Source organism: Argiope bruennichi, chromosome X1 (genome assembly GCF_947563725.1).
Source record: "Argiope bruennichi chromosome X1, qqArgBrue1.1, whole genome shotgun sequence".
Lineage (NCBI taxonomy): Eukaryota > Metazoa > Arthropoda > Arachnida > Araneae > Araneidae > Argiope > Argiope bruennichi.
The window spans coordinates 120,636,065-120,644,492 of record NC_079162.1 but is presented as its reverse complement, the minus strand read 5'-3'; positions in this window follow the sequence as shown (position 1 = coordinate 120,644,492).

Genomic DNA, 8,428 nt, shown 5'->3' with positions numbered 1-8,428 from the left:
AATGAATATGTAATTTTTTATAATAATAATTTTCCGTATCTTTAAAAATGCATTAGCAATAGCGTCTTCTGTCATTTTAAATACTTTATTTTGCTATTAAAATATTCTTTCTATTAATGCTTTTAGTGCAAGTCATATATTTTTTTATGAACTTCTTAAGTTTTTAGTGGGTTTTTTTGTTCACCCTGTCTTTAAACAACAGTTTTCACACTACTAATTATTTGATGATTCTTAAACTTCGCCAAAACTATAATAACACGATTCAAAAACTTACTTGAAATTTGAATTAACATTATACATATAATAATATACTGATTTTTTGCATTTAATTAACCGTTTGCAGAACACTGCTTAACTGTTGCTGTTTAGAGAAGATTTATGACTTTTTCCATTTGGTATCTTTGAATGCAATTGTTTGTTGCATTTAACAAATTAACTACAAAACTGATTACTTACTGACATTGCTATTGCTTAGGAACAAAGCATTTTAAACTCCGTTTTGGCGCTTCGCATTTTATTCTTTTCTCGTGTATTTGACTCATAATTTACAAAAAATTCATTAAGGATAATAATGCCACTGCTTAAAAATTACTATTTCTTCGTTTCATGCTTCGGTGCTTTGCTTGTTGGTATTTTTTTAAGCGTGCATGGCGCTGAAACTAACATTCTTCTCTGTCTATAAATTTAACGTTAGAAAAATATTTTACTAATTCTTACTTTTACACCATGGAAGCTGTATATATATATATTTTTTTTTTTGATTTTTACTTTTGACTACCAAAGAATTTAAAATGTAATATAATCTCGTAAATGTAATATAATATAATGTCATATAATCTCTGTCTTATTTAATGAAAAAGTACACGTCTAAGGGCAATATTTAAGGAAAAATACACCTTTTTGAGAGATCCTGCATATTGTACCATAAAAGTAATGTAAAAATCACAGTCTAAGTTTTAAAAAAAATCAAGAAAAGGATCACGTGGTTATTTAATCGCATTTGAGCTTCACGATACTGAAACTTTCCTTTAGAACTCCATTGCCAGCTCCAAAACCATAGATAGAAGCACGAGAATGCACGCAATTAACTGGATTGATCACATACAAATTGCGAATATGTCACTGGTGTTTGAAAAAATATTTTTTTATTTTAAGGATATAACCTTCATCTTTTTAAAACTTTAATTATCTTTGAGTAATAATGCTATGTTACGGGACATAGAGATTTATCGTGCAGTTTAAGCAATGTTGACAATGGTTCCCTATTGTTAATCATACTTCACCAAATTAACATAAGTAAAAGAAGGCTTTTTTTTTTCTTAATATTATGAAACGAAAGATACAATAACAATAAATAACTGAAAGATCTTCAGGAGGAACGTAAAACTGAATACATTTGAAAGATAAAAAAGTCTTCATTCGCGTCCCAAGAGAAATAAATTATCATAAAAGTATCTAGTCAATAGCGGCTTTGATGGCTACCATATCTGGTATTTGTATTCTATATTTCTAAAAGCTATATAAAAATGTAATTCAGCTCAAAACACGGATTCTTAATGTTGGGATAAAAAAAGTGAAGATGATTTTTATTAACTTCTGTAAATGAGGTCGGGTACTGCAAGCGTTGCGCATTGCTAGACACTAAAAATGTATACTGTGAAGCTTCTGACGTCATTTGATTGTGTGTATGATGATGCTTCTATATTTTTGACTATATGTCTGGAAAGGGAAATTTCGCTGACAAGCTGGAAATATATTTGGTTATTTTTTATTATACATGATTATTAAAAATATACATTTTATAATCACTATTTATTTATATCTTCGTCTTGTTAATCTTACTAAAAGATAACAAATTTTTAATGTTTTCAGTCAGGGCAAAATGTCCAGGGTAAATTGACGACTTCGCTACCTTGTCTTCAAGTGCTTTATATGTATTTATTACTTATTTTGTGAGATTTTCTTTATCAATAAAATACACAAATCATTTAAAACCATATTGCAAGTCTCACAAACCTGCAATTAAAATTTAATTTTAATAATGTTACCTTTAGGAGATATTCTGGTTCCAAAGAAAATACATAAGGCATATCAAGAACATTTAAAGCAACAAAAGCATCAGACTCAAAATGTTAAAAAAAAAAAAATAGTTGTTTCTAAAATTTATTTCTTTACGTTCATGGCATGAACCGAAACTTCCTAAGAAAATACAATGCCGTTCCTTCATGTAATGCGAATTATTTTGATCCTCTATCAATAGAATAGAATGTTGCAAAAGTTAACGTATAGAGACACAAGGGATGCTCAGACTTAGGAAGAAAATTCATTTTTAAATTTTTAATAATAAATATATATGTACATATTTGAAACACGGCCCTTATTTTTTCGGATGATACGGACGGACACTTTATATGGATGAATACAATGACGAAAGTGGAATTAGACCTAAATAATAATATTTAAAATATTTTATAATTGATATGATTTAAACATTACAAATATTTTCACAATGATCATTATATGGACATTGCTTGAATATAAAATGCGTCATAAAAATATTTGGAAAACAAATTTTATAAAATCACTTTTGAAGTTTTATGCTAAACTGGCGCATGGAATTTTCTCCATTTTAATTTTTAACTATTAATATAAGGCCCAAATAAAAATTAAACAATTATTAGTGTGGAACTTTGAATACATTAAATATCAAAGATGATTTCTGCTTATAACACACATAAAAATATAAAATATCTACGAACATCTTAATCCATCTAAGAGGAATATTTATACTTTAAATAATATATAAAGGAATATATATGAATAAATAATAGAAAAAAAATGTACAAATATTACTTTTTTTGCCCTCGGGCATTATATGAAAATTCTGAATATTGAAGAAAATCCTTTGTTAACACTATAAAATCAACCAAAAGTCTTGGTAACTAAGTTAATATCTATAATAAGAAGAAGAATTATTTCACTCAAATCGATAGATTTATACATCAAAATTTAATATTAATAACGGTTAGTAATATATCTAGCATCATGTGACAAAGTTAAAATGCATTGCATGAAATAAAAAGATATGAAATTACACAAAAACTCAAAAGATCTGATTCAAAAATGAATTAAAATTAATACGTTGTAAACCTATCTAAGACATGTAAAATTGCATTTTGTTATAATTTTAGTAAAATTTTTTTATATACATATAAAAAGGGGTACATAATTTCCGAAAATTTTGAAGGCATTAGATTTCGGAAATGTTATAAATTCGCCTTCGCAATCTTCGACACAAAAAGTATTCGTAATTTCGCTGGTCAGTTTATACTTAAAAGAAATAAATCAGTCTTCTTTTTTTCTTTCGCAGTGTAGCTCTGAGATATGAAAATATAAGCTTTAGATTGCTAAAAAATCTTTCGCAGCTTGCCTATGATACTGCTATTATCAGAAGTTTCAACAGGGCTGACTGCCTCACATAATTTAAAAGTAAAGAAATAACTCTATGAATGTGCGCGTGGTAAAAATATTTAATAGATGTTTGGTTATTATATTTACACTATCTTACATCACAGCATACTTTTTTGTTGCTTATTATTTCCAAGATCCTTATATTTTTAATGAAAATTATATCCTGATTTTTTACGTTCAAAGGCATTAATCCGAATTCAAAATATCGATCGTTCAGAATATCGTTGATCTTTTTTCTGATTAATAGAGGTTTCAACGAATGAAAATAAATATGCTCTTCGGCTCTTATTTACATCGAATCGGGCTCCGCGGTCCTTTCCCCCTTCTTCTTTTGACACTCCAAATAAGAAAAGCAGAGAAGTTTAGTTTCATTACGACTACTTTCCATTCATTATTTTACTCCAAGATATATGTCTTGGTTATATCGATCATAAATATACTTTCTTATATTCATGATACGATTTTCAGGAACGTAATCTGTTTTATTACCCAAATATTTACTTGAAAAAAGACTTATTTCTGAAGAACATTTGATGCTCTTATTGAACGATTTTGAAATTTATACAATCTCTAGTTTTATGGTTGTTAAGTGTTCGTTGCTTTCGCAAGAATCGAAAAGCAGAGTTATTTCTTTTCACATAAAGCCAAAAAATTTAAAATTTCCATTTCTTGCTGTTCATGCAAAATAAGAAGTTATCTAATAAGATTTTTGTTATAATTTATTTTGTTTAAAGCATAAAATAAACAAACGCTCAAACCATAAGCTTATAATCAAATGTTTCTAATAAGCCCTTATTTCCAAACAGGAAAACTTACTGTCTTTGAAAATATTTAATTTTCTCTGATTTTGCTGAAACCGTTTTAATTTTTAGAAATCTTGGAATAAGAGCTTATTTGAAAATTTTCTTTTAAATACAACGAATTTATTCCTTAATTGCGCACCTCCTAGAAACTGCACTCAGGGCACGTGCCCCTATCTGCTTTACCCTAGTTATACCATTCGATACCCCTTGAAAGAGTGGAATAAAATCTGGCCCGTTTGTTCTTTAACACCTGAAAGGATTAACTACACTATTGAAAAATTTTCTACGGTCCCACAAAAGAGGTGAAAGGGAAGTAGAAGGATTTTACAATTTTTTCCGCCATGACTTGGAATGTGTCATTGAAAATAAATTACTTTTATGTCTTCATAAAAATCTAAAAATAATCTTTTTCGTACCATGAATTTCCTTTTTGCAAGGCTATTTTTCTGATTTTAATCTTTTCAAAATTTTTAAGTAATAATGCTGTTTAAATTAATGTTAAAGGTTCAAAAGCATCTTAAGGAGTTGAATTTAAAAACTGTACGATATAAAATCATTAATATTTAGTTTTTTCTTCTACATAGAGAGCGCAAATAAACGCTCGCCGAGTCATTAATTAAACAGTGGTTAATGTAAAATGAGCTAGAGTTTTAAACACAATAATCTTTTTATTACATACCAGAAAACTTGAGTAGCAATTAATTAATTAATTAATATGCTGTTTCATGTATTCTCAGAATGAAAATATATTCAACTTATTTCAGGATTGTGATCTTGTCCCATGGCTATGAACCATCTTGCTCCAGCACTGTAGCAGAATGACATTTTTACATTATCTTTATAAAATAACAAAATAATACAGATAATATTAAAATAAATATTTATTCACCTAAGTACAATATAAGAAAATGTCACTCTGATAAAATATACAAAGTAAAATTTTATCTTCAAAACTCAACACGTGTGCGCGTGCGTGTATGAGGGGGAGGGTATGGATCTTGCGAGTAATGCGACATTTCAGGCAAAAAGCAGATGTTAATAAAAAAAGAACCCAGTTCTTTCTCTCCTTCTAAATGGCTTGACTTTGATTATTTTTTAAATCGTGAGTTATTCTGCTGCGCCTTTGACTTGCGAATTTACCCGTCGATTTGTTATTCTCTGAGCCAGAAGAGTAAGTAGAATTTCGACCGTTTGTTTCGTATTTTGACACTGAATGCAGCAAGTTAAATTCTGCCCCCGATTTCCCGTACGCACGATAGAACACAAATCGTTCTATTGGAACATTTAGAATTTTAACATGCAAGTAAAATTCCACTACGATTTTTTGACAATCCAAATAAATAAGCTTCAAAATATCTTTTATATACAAACTGTTTAAGCTGTTAATTTAACAATATTTAAGAATTTAAATACCTTTATGAATCTATTCAACTTATATTGATACTCTATCCACGTAAATCATAAATACTGAATTATTTATATCAATTCTAATTTTAAATAAAATATTTTTATGAACTTGAACTTTTAAACAGTTGTCGAATAACATTTTGATCTGTAGCAGGACTATGAAACTCTAATTATAAATGAAATACATTGTGAATGTGCTTACTTGACTGGAATTCCTAATTTAAAATGCAGAGATGCGTTTTGGAGTGTAACATAAAATATCACAATAAGAAGTAATATCTCTCTAAGAAACACTGCATATACATCTCTTATAAAATTTAGACTTATTTCACTTTTTTTTAAAAGCAATAAAAAGTTCCTCAGAGTTCAGTTAATGAAATATAAAGGCATTGATAATATTGTTCTCTAACAGATACACAATAAAACTTCTCTATAATATTAATTAACAATGAACTTTAATTAGAAATTATCAAATAAATCTTTACATTTGCATCTATATAATGTTATTGGTTCAAATAAAATTAACAACTAAAATTAATAATTTCTATGTAAACTGACTGAAAAAGAAATTTTGAAATATTATTAGAGCAGTTATATAACTTTTTGTTAAATCAAGATAATTTAGCAATATAAATGTGATTTTACTTTGTAGCAATGTTTCTTACTGACTCTTATTTTAACTGCATTGCTTGTTATACTGCTCTAAACAAAATTATTTAAATATTCTAAAAACATTTGTCAAAACAAGAAAGTTCCTTTATTTTAATAGTTTGGAGACCGTAATTTTAACTGAAAAATTCATAAAATAAGAAATTTTAGTGAAGAATTCTTAAGTATTAACAAATATAAACATTATGCATTAACAATTATAAACATTATGCATCAAATTTACATGAAAGAATAAAGCAGAGTTATTTAGGTTTATAAAATGAGAGATTCCTTTAGAACATATAGCTGAATCAGCCTCAGGAGGGATATAAAAAGTTAAAAAAAATATTTTTGAAAGAAAAGAAATCCACATTTGTATTAAAAGAGAGGAAAATTATCGTAAAACCAGTTATTCAATATCGACTTTGATAGACACCATTTCTTTTATCTGTATATCAAATTTCTAATATGAATTTAACTACAAATCTATCCATCTAGAAATATGAAGTAGAGGCTCTAAATGCTCCAGTGTGAAGAAGAAGTGAAGGCAAATTTTATTTATTTCAATCTTTGTGGTATTACTATTTAATTTAGATTAATGACTTAATTTCTTTGAACTGCACGATTTCAATTTAGATATTTCAGAGAAAAAAAAATATATAATCACATTTGAAGCACAGATGAGATAGTAATTCCAACCAATATTAAATAGTATTCTTTTTAATTTCTCAATAAAAAATGGGGTCAATTCATGTAACGTAAATGTCATGAACTTCTGCGCATGGCATTTAAACTTTCATCCGCAACGCTTTCGTCGATGAGTCTGCCATTAACGTCTTCCGCCAAGTATGGAACGGATTTTTTGTTTACATTTGAAGTAATAATTTTGAGTTATTCTCTTTCCTCTTATTATATGTTAAAAGATGAAATACTGGTGTGTTTCGGGATGCTTTAATGCGAAACACAAGAGTGATTGTCATGATAAGGATGTTTTTTAGCTTCCTTTCAACAATCCTGACTTGAGTTGTAAGCTTTGGAGTAGAAAGTTTTAAGCCTTCTTCGAAGTCGGTGATATGCTCCGTTTATTTTGAAGAATTCATTCAGCGTTTTTCCATCATAGAGCTGATATATAAATGGAGGAAGCTAGTCGCTTGTTTCTAGTCTAAACAAGTGTACGCAACATGAGCCATGTGACTTGGGAGAAATCTGGCCTTTTTTGGCGCCATATCGCAAATCTTGGCATACTCAAAAACTGCCGCGCAACATTTTGCTTCCCGGCATTGGGTCCAGTCGGTTAACATTTCCTAAATAATTTATATATATATATACAGTACTGTGCAAATTAATTGGGAAAAACAGATTTGTTTTTAAAAATTGTTCCTTTCTCGGGGATTTTCTGCCTCAAACCGTTTTCAACTGCATTTTCTTAGAACGCATGACTGCCCTTGACTAGTCTAAACCGGTTGACCACGTGATCATGACATGTAGAAAATTTTTTCCCTTCAGTTGCTGTAAAAAGTGGTCGCTTGTGTGAATTGTCTCTTTCTGACGTGTATTCAATAAATGGATATCACTCCCAGGAAAAGGACTAGAATTGTTACCCTTAGTCAGCATACTTCTATGACTGTGAGAGATATTGCTGCAGTAATTGGAGTTGGAATATCCAGTGTTTCTAGGATTATTAATCAGCAAAAGAATTTTGTGCAGTGTCTCCAAAATGAAAGAATAAATGTGGACGCAAACGCAAGACCACACTTCGAACAGACAAATTTCTTGTACGAAATAGTACAATGTATCCTTACGAAATAAGTAGAGATCTTCAGAGAGACTTATTAGCTACTGTTGTGAGCGTAGATTCATCGACAGTTCGATGAAGGCTTAATGAAGCTGAGAGAGAAAAAAGAAAGAAAACCAATCGAAAAACAGTTATTAACAACTGCAATGAAGAAAAAACATTTGGATTGGGGCAGGAAATATCAATTCTGGACTGCACAAGATTGGAAGAAGTTTGTATTCAGCGACGAAACGCATTTTCTTGTGCAAGGGTTTCGACCAATATTTGTCAGGCGAAGTGGTGGAGAACCCATCAAGGAACATCT